Source organism: Ammospiza caudacuta, chromosome Z (genome assembly GCF_027887145.1).
Source record: "Ammospiza caudacuta isolate bAmmCau1 chromosome Z, bAmmCau1.pri, whole genome shotgun sequence".
Classification (NCBI taxonomy): Eukaryota; Metazoa; Chordata; class Aves; order Passeriformes; family Passerellidae; genus Ammospiza; species Ammospiza caudacuta.
The window spans coordinates 84,985,941-84,999,581 of record NC_080632.1 but is presented as its reverse complement, the minus strand read 5'-3'; the positions used below and the strand labels follow the sequence as shown (position 1 = coordinate 84,999,581).

Here is a 13,641-nt window from a genome sequence, read left to right as displayed (position 1 = left end):
GTGTGAGAGTAACACTGGGTTCACTCTCACAGCTGGGTAGGTGAACGAATTTGGGGATGACCTTGAGGCTGAGCTGAGTACACAGCCTGAGGCTGGGAGTCAGCCGCAGGTGCAAAATGATTTGGAAGAACATGGAGGTAGGTATTAGGACTTCAAAATTTAAATTTATTTGTTGAAGTTTTTTTTAAATTAAAAAAAATACCAGAGTTGTAGAATTGGTTCAGGCCAATTTGTACAGGCTTTTTTAAAAAAAGTATTGCTACTTTTTGTTTAGTAGTAGGAGCCTGTAACAAGATAGTGTTCAGGTGGGATTATGAATATTAAATGATTTGCTGCAGAATGATGGTTAGGGTTGAATTTTGTTCACACATAGAAAAAAACTGTGTGCTGCTCTGAGTAGATTTGGTTGCCTTATTCTGAATTTTTTCTTGGTGTGTATTCCTGCCCTTAGATCAGGGACAACCTCTGTGAAACTGGTGACTACAGAGCTATTTTCAAGTTTGCAAATCCTGTGATGCAGATATCACTGTGAATACTTTAAGCTCTAGCCTCTTGATGTGCTTTATGCCTTTTTAATTCTCTGTATTATTAGTACGAGTTATTTTTACAGGATTTGAAAGATGCATTGCAGAACCTTGCTGCTGAACTTTGGCACAGCAGTGAAGGAAAACACGGAGTTTGCATCAGCTCGTTTTACTCACAGTAAATTTTCACCCTGAGGGATGTGCCTTATCTGCAGCCAAGGTTAGGTTTAGAGCCGGGTTCTATTGTAATGCTCAAAATGCAACATTTTGTTTCAATGAAGGCTTCCAGTTATGTAGAGGAAGCATCTAACTAGTGTGAGTTATTTAAATGCCACACTCTTAGTCTTGTGTGACCCTGAGTGCTTTCTGCATAGCCAGTTCTTGGGTAATATAGGATTTATGAGACCGAAGGAGGCTTAATGAGGCTTACAATATAAATTTGCCAGTTGTACCGAGTCCAGTACAAAGGTTGGGATTAGTTTGGAGGTCATGAAAAGTTGATTTGGAAAGCCAGGGGTTTGGCTGAAGCTTTCCTGATGCGAAGGGAAGAGCCAAGGGCTACTTCTACTTGCTTTAAGTCCTTTAGTCTGAACCTCATCTGAGGTGAGGTTATGCTTGGGATGCACCCCAGGCTCCTTGCTGTGAACCAAAATACCTCTCCACAAGGCTGCTCTGGGATTTCCTGTGTTTCCAGGAAGAGCTGAAATGCTGTGGTGACATAGTCACTGAAGAAACTCACTTCAAATAATTTTGCCCTTAGCATTAGATATGTCACTTCTGTGCCATGGTTATGTTTTCCATGGCTGCAGCACAAGTCAAATCCCATGGCTGATTCCAATGCCCCACCATGAGTAAATACTTAGTTTTGCTGTATAAGAGAGGAAAAGGTTAGATCTCTTTCTGTCTTTGGATATAAAAGAATAATTTTAGAGAGAAAGATGCCTTTTATTGCTAAAAAAGCAGTTTCAGGTCACTCCACATCCAGAAGTAACAGCTGTGTTTAGCAGAGTACTTTGTCAGAAGAAAATAAAAAAAGATCAAACGCAGAAAGGGAAGATAAAAGAGTTACAGTCTGCATGTATTAAAGCCTAGTTTAGCTAAATTCAATGATAATTTTTCAAAGGAGAAAAGTACTGCAATAAAACATTTATTGTGTTTTTGTGCTTGTTGTCATTCCTTTGAGAAAAATGAAACAGTTTTAAGACTCATTCTATACTAATTTTTTTTTTTTTTAGTTTTTCAGTTCAAGCATTAAACAACAACAAAAAAGAGTTATTCACACAGTTCTCATTATAGATTTTATTGGAGGAAAAAGTCGTAGCTTTCTGGATGGTCTGACCCATTCAAGAAGTCATCATTTGTTTTAAATGGACATTGGCAAGGTCCTTAATAAGGATATGAATGATTAAGGAAAACCAGATATTTGGAATTGAAATGAAGGAAAAAAATATCTGAGTATAAAACCCCCTAAAATACATGTGCTAGGAATAACTCATCTACATGACTTGTGCTCAGATCCATTTGGTGGAGAATTGTTGAAGCCTGAGGCAGAAAAAAGGATGTTTGGGCAGCAGAAGCCAACTTGGAGGCTGTAAAGCGATTTGTTTCTATTTCCTTGTATCAATTTAAACAGTCAAATCAGCTTTACAGCTCTGAAATAAACACAGTTGGGAGTTTATGTGAGTTCAGCATGGTGTAACTGTATGGTTTGGACATGGTAGGGAAAGGAGAAGAAACATTTGCATCCAGTTTGCCAACTGACATATCAACAAGCTGGTTGAGGTAATGGGACACATCAGTATTTTAGGTCGTAAAAGTTTAAGAAGCTGAGAATGTGGAAAAGAGAATTAATTTTGAAGTTCAGCAGTCATTCACAGCCAGACACACGGGATGGTGTGAGGGGACCTTGGGCACTGCTGTTTCTGCCTTGTTTCTTCCCTTGGTGCAAGGGAATTTTGACTCATTGGAGAATGGACGTGCATGAGGCAGAGGACAACGACCTGTGGGCTGCATTCAGCCTGCCAAAACATCATCCAGCCTGGCAGCTGCCTCTCCCTGACCCCCGTCCCAGGCACAATGAGCTGCTCCACCTCTGCTGGCAGCTGGGATGCGACTTGGTCAGAAAATACTTCTCCTAGTCTTCCAGCCAAACGTGGAAGAATGTTGTGCTTGTTGGTTGAGCTGAAGATGAGGGTGGCTGAAGGAAACATTATTGTTTTATCAGACCTGCATTAAGTTCTTGCTTTCCTGCAGTAATATGAGCTCCTGAAATCTCTGTTCCCAGTGTGGTTGGTTGTCCATCAGTGTCTGTCCAAAGCTCCAACCTTTGTAACTCAAAGACATGAAGTCCCTGTCCAAGCCCTGCTGAAGTCAAGGCACACATGGATTGCTCTGTTGTCCTCTCTGGATCAGGCTCTGGAACAGGCCACCTACTGAGCCGAAGCTTTCATCTTTCCATCAGTTTTAAAAGTGATTGATATGAATTGTGATAACGACTGGTTTGTAGATCTTGCCTTTGACTACCCACAAAGCTGCTTAGAGAATTGCAATCTTTATGTGACCATGGATATCTCAGCCATGTCACTGACCTCAATGGGAGGAAAACTTTTAGGGATTAATCAGTACAGAGAAACTCTTCCTGCTTCTGAAAGCCTCTTAAAATATTTTTTGCAGCATTTACTTACTTATCCCTCCACTTTCTGAGCATGGTTCTTCCATTGCCTAAAGACTCAGTCAGCTCTAGAAATAACCCTGTCATTGCTTTGGAAAGGTGGATGAAGTGCCTTGTTTCATGTTTTACAGGTGGGGAGCCTAAGAGTAGGATCATTTAAGTCTGACATGTTTTCTTGTGATTATGGAAATATCTGTAATCAAACATTTTAACAGTCAGTGCTATTTTCTAATCTGTGTGTGTGCAGTCTGATGTCTTTTGAAGGCAGCAGGAGGCAGGAAGGCCTCACAACAGGGAAAATTAAGCCAATTATCTCTGAGTAGATGTAAGGACTAAATGCCCCAATTTTAACCTACCACTTCAATACCTCTACGATTCAGCCTTTCCCTCTGCAGTGAAATGGGAATCACACTGCTGGGAGCTTGGGGCAGGACCTCAGCGAGAGAGATGAAGGTTTAAAGAGCTTTTCAGCCCTTTGCTTTTGTTCTGACAACCCCTTCCAGCTTCACGGGAGGTGTCATGATGTCACATGGATGGCAAGGTGAGGATTTGCCAGCCCAAGCAGGCCTCAGCTCTGATCACAGAATCACAGAATGGTTTGGGCTGAAAAGGACCTCAAAGACCATCCTGTTCCACCTCCTGCCATGGGCAGGAACAGCTTCCACTAGTCCAGGTTACTCCAAGCCCTGTCCAACCTGGCACTGAACACTTCCAGGGATGGGTTGGGCCGGTGGTGTGAGCTGCCATGGCCAAACCCTCTGCTGTGGGTGATCCTACCAGGGTGGGCTGATGGGTGTCAGTCCTTTCCTCCTGCCCTCTCAGACTGGGACCCGAGATCCTCTCCTCTCCTTTCCATGCTGTTATTGACAGCATGTTTTGGCCATAAGCTCTGTTCCTCCTGTGTATAGAGTTTATTTCTGTATCATGACTGAAGTACCTGATGAAATTTATAGAGGTCGGTACCGATAAGTATCCCATAACAGCTCTGAAGTTTATGTGGATTTAAATATCCAAGGAGTCTCTAGTGAAAAACTGATTTTCAGGGTATTGCCATTGGTTAAATAGATTTCAGGTCTTTATTATGCTATTGAAATACTTGAATCACCACTTGAACTAAATGAAAGCTTACTCTGTGTGCATATAATTGTTTTTCTTGCTACCTATTACTTGATTGGGGTTGAGTAAGGTTAGTAAAAGCATTAAATTAATTTTCTTGTAAACTTATGCATTATGAAGTAAGAGGTATAAAAGTTACATTATACATGGCAAATGTCTTGAGGCTTTGGTTTATAGACTTGTTTATATTTTTATTTTAATGATTATTGCTTTCTTTGTGTCATTTCCACTTTTGAATCTCCATACTCATTACATTTTTATTATCTCTTTTATAAAATAAATGGCAGCAAACCAGACAATTTTGTTGTTGGAATAAATAGATCTGAATATATCTCTCGATAAATAAAATGTTGTGACTGCAAGAAGGACTTTTCCAAAGTCACTAAATTGAAGGCAAAGCCAATTAATAGCTGGCCTTTCATTTTTATGGACCAGGGCATGCAACACATCCATCTGACTTGGCAGATTTGAAATTATCCAAGAGATAGCTGAACTACATTGAAAGATATGTGAGGAAAATTAGTGCTCATGGAAGGCAACAGATCAACAGCCCTAGAAATCAAATCCCTGTGAGCTGTGTGCAAACCCTACTGAATTCATTTTGAACACTTCCCCTTGACTTCAGGGGCTCCAGTGTGAGGGTCTCTGCCTCACAGGGTTTTTGGGAGCTAAGCAGATTTTAGCCACTGATTGTCACTGTGGATCTTAACTGATTCATATTCCCAAACACACTGTGAGACCTGTAGGTGTAGCTGGTTCTTATTGGGAATCTTTCAAAGCACCAAACAGAAGCGTGTCTATTTCAGAATCACAGAATCACAGGATGTTTTGGGTTGGAAGGGACCTTAAAGATCCTCTCATTCCACCCCCTGCCATGGTCAGGGACACCTTCCACTATCCCAGGTTGCTCCAAGTCTCATCCAACCTGGCCTTGAACATGTCCCAGGAGCTGGAGATAGAAAATAGGAGTTTAATTTGTATATCTGCAGTACAAGTGCAATTGCTGTTCACAAGCTTGTGGGTGAGAAGGTCTAGATGAAATGTCTCATGAGGAGCAGCCAAGGGAGCTGGAGGTGTTTAGTCAGGAGAAAAGGAGGCTCAGGGGACACCTTCTCCCTCTCTACAACTCCCTGACAGGAGGATAGAATGAAGTAAGAGTCAGCCTCAGCTGCCATGTCCAAAGTGAAAGGATGAGAGGAAAAGGCTTTAAGTCCTGCCAGAGCAAGTTCAGACCCATATTAGAAAAAACATTTTCACTGCAAGAGTGGTCAAGCATTGGAATGAGTTATCCAAGGAGGTGGTGGAGTCACCATCTCTGGAGCTGTTCAAGGGGCATCTGGATTTTAGGGTGATTATGGTGTTGATTGATGGTGGGACTATCTGATCTTGAATGTCTCTTCCAACCTCTGTGATGAATCTTTGATAAAATTAACTGGTACTTTTTAGTAATGTGCGGCCTCTGTTCTCTGTAATTTTTTTTAATGTGTATAGATTTTTTTCAATGGCTTTTATTTTCTTAGTATAATTTTGCTGTTCTGAAACATACGTCTATGCAATTTTTCTCCTTTGGATCTAAAGCTAACATTTATGCTGTATACACACAACAAGTTGGGATACCAAGTCCTCCTCCTGGTTGCCACCCATAAATCCAGTTTATAACCCCACAGACAAACCCTTTCTGCATCCAAGAGCCAGCTGTGTTTCTCCCTGGGTATTTCAATGTAAAGTCTGTTCTAGAGCTTTCAGGAATTTGATGTTAATCAGTTCCTTCCTACTTTCTCTTGTTCTCCCAGTCTTCTTCCAGGCTCACTGGGAAATTGGAGCCATGGTGGTGAGAATAATTTCCTTGTTAGGAATAAGTGAACTGAATGAAATCAGCCCAGTGGTGTGAACAATAACATTTGGTAGCAGTTTCTGGTGTGCTGAGCTCCGGCCTGCTCAGCTGACCAGGTTGGCCTTGTGTTGTGTTCATGTTTTTACATGTTTGTCTGTATCAAACTTTTCCTTTGTTCCATGTTTCTATCCCAAACTATTTTGGAGCAGAGCCATCTTTTTGGACTGGGAACATGTGGCCTAGTGGGATATATTATTAAGGCTTCCAAAAGGAGCCCAATATGAATAGTAAGAATAATGTTAAGAATGAATAGTAAGAATAATAATACTGAAGAATATAAGCTTGTTAGAACAGCTAACACAAGTTCAACATCTAAAAATAGAACACCAGCAAGAAAGTTCAGATTAATTTAAAATAGGGGGGGGTTGTAGGGTTTTGGTGTTTTTGTTTTTGTTTTTTTTTTTTTTTTTGTTTGTTTTGTTTTGTTTTTTGTTTACTGGGATTTACAAGTGGATGGGGAATCGTATTTTGAAAAACTAGCATTTTACCTTATAAATGTTCTAAATGGGAATTTTAGGAAATAACTGTTGAACCATGCCATCCCTTTTACTCCATGGCAAACACCCTTCTGATGTGTAGTACTGATATGGTTGCCAGTAATGATATGGTTGTTTTGAACTCTCTTGGAGTTTTGCCTTGGGCAGCAGGGAAGGATTTGGGATCTGGTACCTTGTGTGGCAGATAAAGCATTTAATTGCATTTCAGCAATAAGCAGAATGTTTCTCTTTACACAGTCTTACTGCTGTTGGAGAGCAGGAAGAAAAATTGTGATCCAAAAGCTGCTTAAATGGAATTTGAAACAATGAATAGCTGTGGGTACAGAAATGAAAATTTATGAAGCTATTTGGCTATTGCTGCCAATCCTAATGATAATGTTCTATCAGGTACTGTTATTTGCATGGTGGTAAAATTTTCTGTGTTGGTCATGGAGCTGGGTGGTCTGCAGTACACTTCATGAATGCAGAACCAAGATATAGCCTTTCCAGAGGTAAGGAGCATCCTGGTTCCTCAAAGAGACTTTGATCCAAATTTAAATCATACAGAAATGAGGAGAGAATTTAGTTGCAGAAGTGTGTGTAATCTGTTCTTTCTTGGGGGACTTTCTGTTTACTTTTGAATCCTGGAATCACAGAATGGTTTGGATTGGGAGGGACCTTGGAGACCATGCAATTCCACCCCTGCCTTGGGCAGGGACATTTTCCACTAGACCAGGTTACTCAGAACCCCATACAGCCTGACCTTGAACATCTCCAGGAACGTGGACTCTACAATCTTCTTTTCCTGTCCCTGCCTGCCTTGTCCCCAGGGGCTGTGCAGCTCTCCTGGAGCCCCTGGAGGCCCTGGCAGGGGCTCTGAGGTGTGCCTGGAGCTTCTCTTGTGTGGGTGAGCACCCCAAGCTGTGCCAGGCTGGCTCCAGAGCAGAGAATCTTTGTCACCCTCTGCCAGACTTGCTCCAACAGGCCCATGACCTTTTGTAAGCTTTGTTGTGTAAGTAAAGAATAACAGGGTTAAAGTCCTCTGTGAGTTCTGTGGATTGTGTTCCTCGCCTCCATGACATCTCTGGAAACAACCTGTAAATCCATGCTCATGAGGCTCTGGTCTGAGCTGGCTCACACGACTGGGGAATTTGGGAGCTCTGGCACTGCAAGGCAGGATGTGACATCTTGATCAGAGATGGAAATGAGGGCACCAGGCATCCTTTTGTCACCGCTGGTTCATGTTCCCTCCTGTGTCAGGGGGCTTTGGAATAACAGGGACTCAAGGCATGGACACTGGTTGCTGCCACCAAGGGTATCCCTGCAAGAGATGTGTCCCCATCAAAGGGGATGTGCACCCTGTGATGATGGCTCCAACCAGCAAGGGCTGGAGCTGGAGTGTGGAGGCTATGCCAATAGCATACCAAATTTTATTTTCACTCAGCTTGCTCACTGGATATCTGTAGCTATGATATTTTCTGAAAAATCCTTTCAGAAAAGATTTTTTAGGATTTTTCCTCCTGAGAAGCTGAGAGGCCTCAGGAACAAAATGTAAACAATGGTTATCTGCTGCTGTGGAATGTAACAGGTGCATCTGTGATTGGCCCATGTTGGATGTTTCTAATTAATGGCCAATCACAGTCAGCTGGCTCAGACTCTCTGTCAGAGACACAAACCTTTATTATTCATTCTTCCTTTTTCTATTCTTAGCTAGCCTTCTGATGAAATCCTTTCTTCTATTCTTTTAGTATAGTTTTAAAATAATATATATAATAAAATAATAAATCAGCCTTCTGAAACATGGAGTCAGATCCTCGTCTCTTCCCTCATCCTCAGACCCCTGTGAACACCGTCACAGATATCCAGTAAAATATTCCCAGGCCATTTCTGTCTGTTTCTTTTAAACAATCTTCCTTTCCAGTAAATACACACTTCCTGTAGCTGCCACTTTATATATTGAATTAGTAAAGCTTATTAAGTCCCCCATTATTTTGCTGCATGATGGAGAATACAGGTGTTTTTCCACATAAAATGTTCACATGACACAGCAGGAGTAGCACTTTAAGCCTTAATGGCATGCACTTGGTTATCTAATTTTTGCACATTAATCCTCTCAAGATGTCTGTTAACACAAACCCTGCTAATTAATGTTTCTTCAGTGTCTGCAAATGTATGATTCAGTTTTTAAAGGAAATTGGAAGACCACAGAGCACTGTATTATGAATCATAATATCAATGACATTTAAAGACGTAAAAAAGCTTAGCTGGTACGTGATATAGAATTATAACACAGTCTAACCTCATCAACAAAAAAGTCATATCTCTGATACACCCATTTTTGTTTATGTTCTTAGACAATTACTGCTGTAGCAAGACTTGGGCAAATGTCTTTATTTCAATGTGTTTTTGTAAGGAAAAAAGAAGCGATTCTCACCCCAAAAAAATGTCTAAAAAGACATGGAGGTCCAGATAAGTTACTCTAGACTTCCCTTTTTAGTAAATAGAGATATAAAGGCACCTACAGAAGGTAAATAATCTAATCAAAACCTAAGGGAATTGACATTTAACCCTTACGCAAACAATATTGAAACAAGCTCAAGTTCAAAACTATTTATACCAAAAAAAGTGGGTACTTAAGGGACTTTAGGCATTCCTTTTCCCTTCTTATTTGGAATGGGAAATAGCAGACATCCTGTTGTCTCTGTTTTGGCATATCTGAGGCCAGCAAATGTGTCAAGCTTGCACTGTTGTCCTGAAATTTAAGCCTTTATTTCCATTCCAAAGGGATCTGGAATTTTAAAGTTACACGGATAAATTTCTGGATATTTGACTTGCAAAGCAATTTCTGGTCTTGAACCGATTTACTGCTTGCAGTAACACTGTTCATCAGAAAATGTGAACACAATTAACAATCATCCAACCTACATCTTTCTATCATCTACTGGCAGCAAATGTACACAACAAAAATGGGAAACCTTGTACCAAAATTATGAAGAGATATTCAAATATCATCACCATTTCCACACAGAATCTTAAAAACTACCTGTGGATTTGGTGGAGCAGAACTTGGTAGAGACCATGGACAGAGAAGGATGCACATTATCACTATTTGTACTTAAAAACTTCAGAGTTAAGACTCCCGTAGATAATCCTAACCACAGACATACAACTTAGATCCTCCTAGACCTCAAGGCTTATTTATTGCATGGTAATGTTTTTAACAGGGGGACTGATTAGCTGTTGGAGCAAACTACCAGGGAAGGCAGTGGATCCTTCTTCTCTTGAGCTTCAGTTTTGGGATGAAGACTTCAACATTGCAGCGCTCAATACAGCAGCTACAGGATGAAGTTTACAGTCAGTGTTACATGGGCTGAATGCTCAAATCTCCTGTCTGGCCTGAGCATATATGAATCTCAGTGTTTCCAAAGTACCTACAGATCCTTGAATAAAAGACACAGTTGGAAGTACAACGTATTTTATGGGAGAGCTCCGTCTGCCTCTCGCGGAGGTAAGGAAAACCTCACGTGGTGAGCTCAGGTACAGCCACATCTCATTAAACTTATTACAGCTTTCAGCCACGTGGGTGCCTAGACATAAATAAGCAGGGCCAGGCCAGCTTTACTAAAATACATATTTTTCTCACTCACACAGTCATGCAAGGGGCCGCAACTGCCCGTGTCTCGAGGACAATTTTAACAGCAAGACCTTTCTCCTCAGGGGACTGCTCCCACTTTTTCATTTAGAAGAGGAGAAAGGAAACCCAATCCTAAACATATGATGATTTTATTATGTGAAACCCAATAGGAAATGAAGTAAGAATATCGGGCTGCTTTCAGTTTCCTAGCAAGGGATTTTGTTTTAAGTTGGAAGAGGGGCAGCTGTGTTGGACGCTCGCTTCCCTCTGCCTAAACATCAGGACCTCTTTAATTTTTGGGGGTCGTTGTGTGAGTCGTGTGGTGCAAAGACAGAGCAGGCTTGGTGGGAACTCCTGAGCTTTGATCCAGGCTCTGCTGGTTTGGAGAGGAAGATTCAGCTGGAGAAGCAGAGGATAAAGGACTGCAGGAGCTCCTGGCTGTGTCTTGGTGTGCAGGGATGCACACTCAGAGATGCCTGTGTACATGTGTGTGTGTGTGTGTGTGCGTGTGTGTGTGTGAGCACCAAAAGCGGGCCAGCCAAATTCCATCTTCATGGACAGTTCAATGGAAAGTTAGCTCGAAAATGCAGTATATCATATTTCATGAATTTAATAGGGTTTTCATGATTTTACAAAGTGCTTCAACCAGACACTCATGGCTGGAGGCTGCACAGCAGGAGACCTAAAATACTGCATCTGTGTTTTTCAACTCCTGCCAGAATCCATTGAATTTGATCCGGAATGACTATGCATCTTTGGAATGTACATTCACTTTTCTCTTGCCTTATCCAAATAAAAGAGGGACATGGGGGGGTTGAGGGGGAGGGAGAAAAGAGTCCTGTGAGAATTCCATATGGAAACACTAAACTAGCATTATAAAGGATTTCCTATAAACAAAATTACGGTCACAAATTTTGGACTCGGACCACATTTGAAACAAAGGGCCCTTTGTCTCCCTCTTTTAATATATTTTTTTATCTATGTTAACACACACGTTTTTATTTTTTTATGGCAATAGATAAACAGATGTACATGCATACACTCATGCAAAAATGAATGTATATATTAGTTTGAGGTCCAGTTGCAATCTCTCTTAATTTTTTTTTCGATTGCAGAACTCCTAACAAGAGCAAACTTTAATCATTCAGTGCACTAAATCCCTTGAAAATAAATATCCAGGGCAACTTCAAAAGCCCTTAATTAGAAGCACATGTGTGGTGTTACAAATTTCTGGCTGAGGCGGCTGAGTTGTAATTTAACGTTATGATCTGCCATAAATATTATCCATAATGAGCAGACTTCATGTTACACTTCTGTACGTCAGATAACTGCAATATTTTTTGTCTGCTTTTGTTCAATCACTGAACCTTAAGTGAAGCTTAAAATTAGAAGGAAAGGAAGAAAGAAAGAACCAGTTTTCCCACCGGGAAGCTGAAAATTTCTGTCCTCCTAGCTGCAAAGAGAGCTATTGATTTTATTCTGTTTTCTTTGTTACAGCTTAAAAATGTGGCTAACAGATAATAACTTGGAGATGATGGGGGAAAGGGAAGGATAAGGTTTGGAACTTGGTGAGATGATTGTTGTTGTTTTGCATAACTTTCTGATAGAAGCTTCCTGGAATATTTGCTATGTTCCCCACTACCAAAGCAAACCCCAAAACCCCATTTTCATTTCTACATGAAAATCTAAACCATTTCTGCCCCTGTGTTGTACCTGAACCAAGTCTGTCACTCTTCAGAAACTTGATGGCTGAGGGTAAAATTTTCTGTGTTAATTTTAAGTGGTTTATGAATTGGTTTTGCAGCCTTGGCACAGACTGAGCACAGTTATATGTGCATGAGTGTATGTGTGTGAGTGTGTGTGTGTGCAAGGAGGGGGTAGTGAACTAGACAGTAAATTTACAGTGGAAATGTGCAGCTGTGGGGATTATGCACTGGTTGCTTAAATGTGTGTGAAGAAATGCAGAAATAGCGTGGGGCTGCAGAACAAGTCCACAGCCTCATGACTTGTATAAAGAGGCAGTTTGGTTTGGACTTCAACCAAACACATGGGCTGTGAGGTTTTTGCCTTGGAAAGCGCCCCAGGACCCTGTACCTATTTAAAAGGACAAGCCTTATCTGGTGTTTCTGACTGCAGGTATCCAAGCCTTGCCTTGGCAGGCTGTTGCTGTGGCCACAGCCATATCTTACTGTTCAGCCTGGAGAGGAGAAGGCTCCAGGGTGATCTTACTGCAGCCTTCAAGCACCCAAAGGAACCATAGGAGTGCTGGAAATGGACTTTGGACAAGGGGGAATGGCTTCACCCTGAATAAAGGCTGGGTTACATGGGATAATTGGAAGGATTTCTTGGCTGTGAAGATGGCAAAGCCCTGGCATAGGTTGCCTGAAGAGCTGTGATTGCCCCATCCCTGGAAGTGCTCAAGGCCAGGCTGGACAGGGCTTGGAGCAGCCTGGGATAGTGGAAGGTGTCCCTGCCCATGACAGGGGGTGGAATTGGGCCAGGTTTAAGGTGCCTTCCAACCCAAACCATTCTATGGAGCAGGGCCCAGGAGGGCTGCTCGCTCCTGGGACATCTCTCCTAGACAGAAGACATTGCGTGTCCTCAGCCTCTGCTTCCTCCAGCAGAACAAGCATTTCCTACCTCTTTTCCTACTCACACCAGCCTTCTCATTGGAACTGCTTTTCTGCTTGATCTTTAAAAACAAAAAATTACTGCAAGAGTGAGTAAAAATCTTTGTCCAAGTGCCCAGGGTGGGGACATGTCTCTATCGACTGCAGCATCTTGGCATAAAATGTGGCTCCCACAGCTACATGCTCGAGGAGCAATTCAGAGCAGGGAAGTGCTGGGCAGAGGCACAACAGTTCCAAGCTGCAGGCACCACGGGCCCAGATATAAAGAAAATAGATGGCTGGAAGCAGCATGCTCTGTGGGCATGATGGCTGTGTGATATTGGTACCTGTCTGTTTGGTTTTGGCTGGACTCTGGCTGCTCACATTGCTGTTGGGGAGAGACTGGGGTGTCTGGGCTTATAACTGCTCCCAGGAGATGTCAGGCTCTCATAGGAACAGTACCAATTTTTAGTGGCAGCAGGAGGAGCTGCAAATCCAGTTCTCCAGGGTATCCACCACAAGACTTTCTCTCTTAGCTTTGTCTCTCATTCCCAAAATGCCTGTATGCAATTTTTGCCTCTGCTGTTGCAGAGCCTTGAGCTGGATCACATCCTATCAGTTCTCACAGCTCATATCAGATACAGCAAGCTGCAAGCCAAGCTGGTTCCCTGTGCTACCTCTCCTCAGCCCAGCTGAGTTCACTGGGATGGATTTGTA

The 13,641-nt window shown here is 41.9% G+C and overlaps 1 protein-coding gene across 1 annotated transcript in view; it reads right to left on the bottom strand.

The window, feature by feature from the left end:
* The window catches only part of LOC131570994 (urea transporter 2-like), a 41,891-nt gene that overhangs the window by 23,822 nt on the left and 4,428 nt on the right, over positions 1-13,641 (bottom strand). The window lies entirely within an intron of this gene.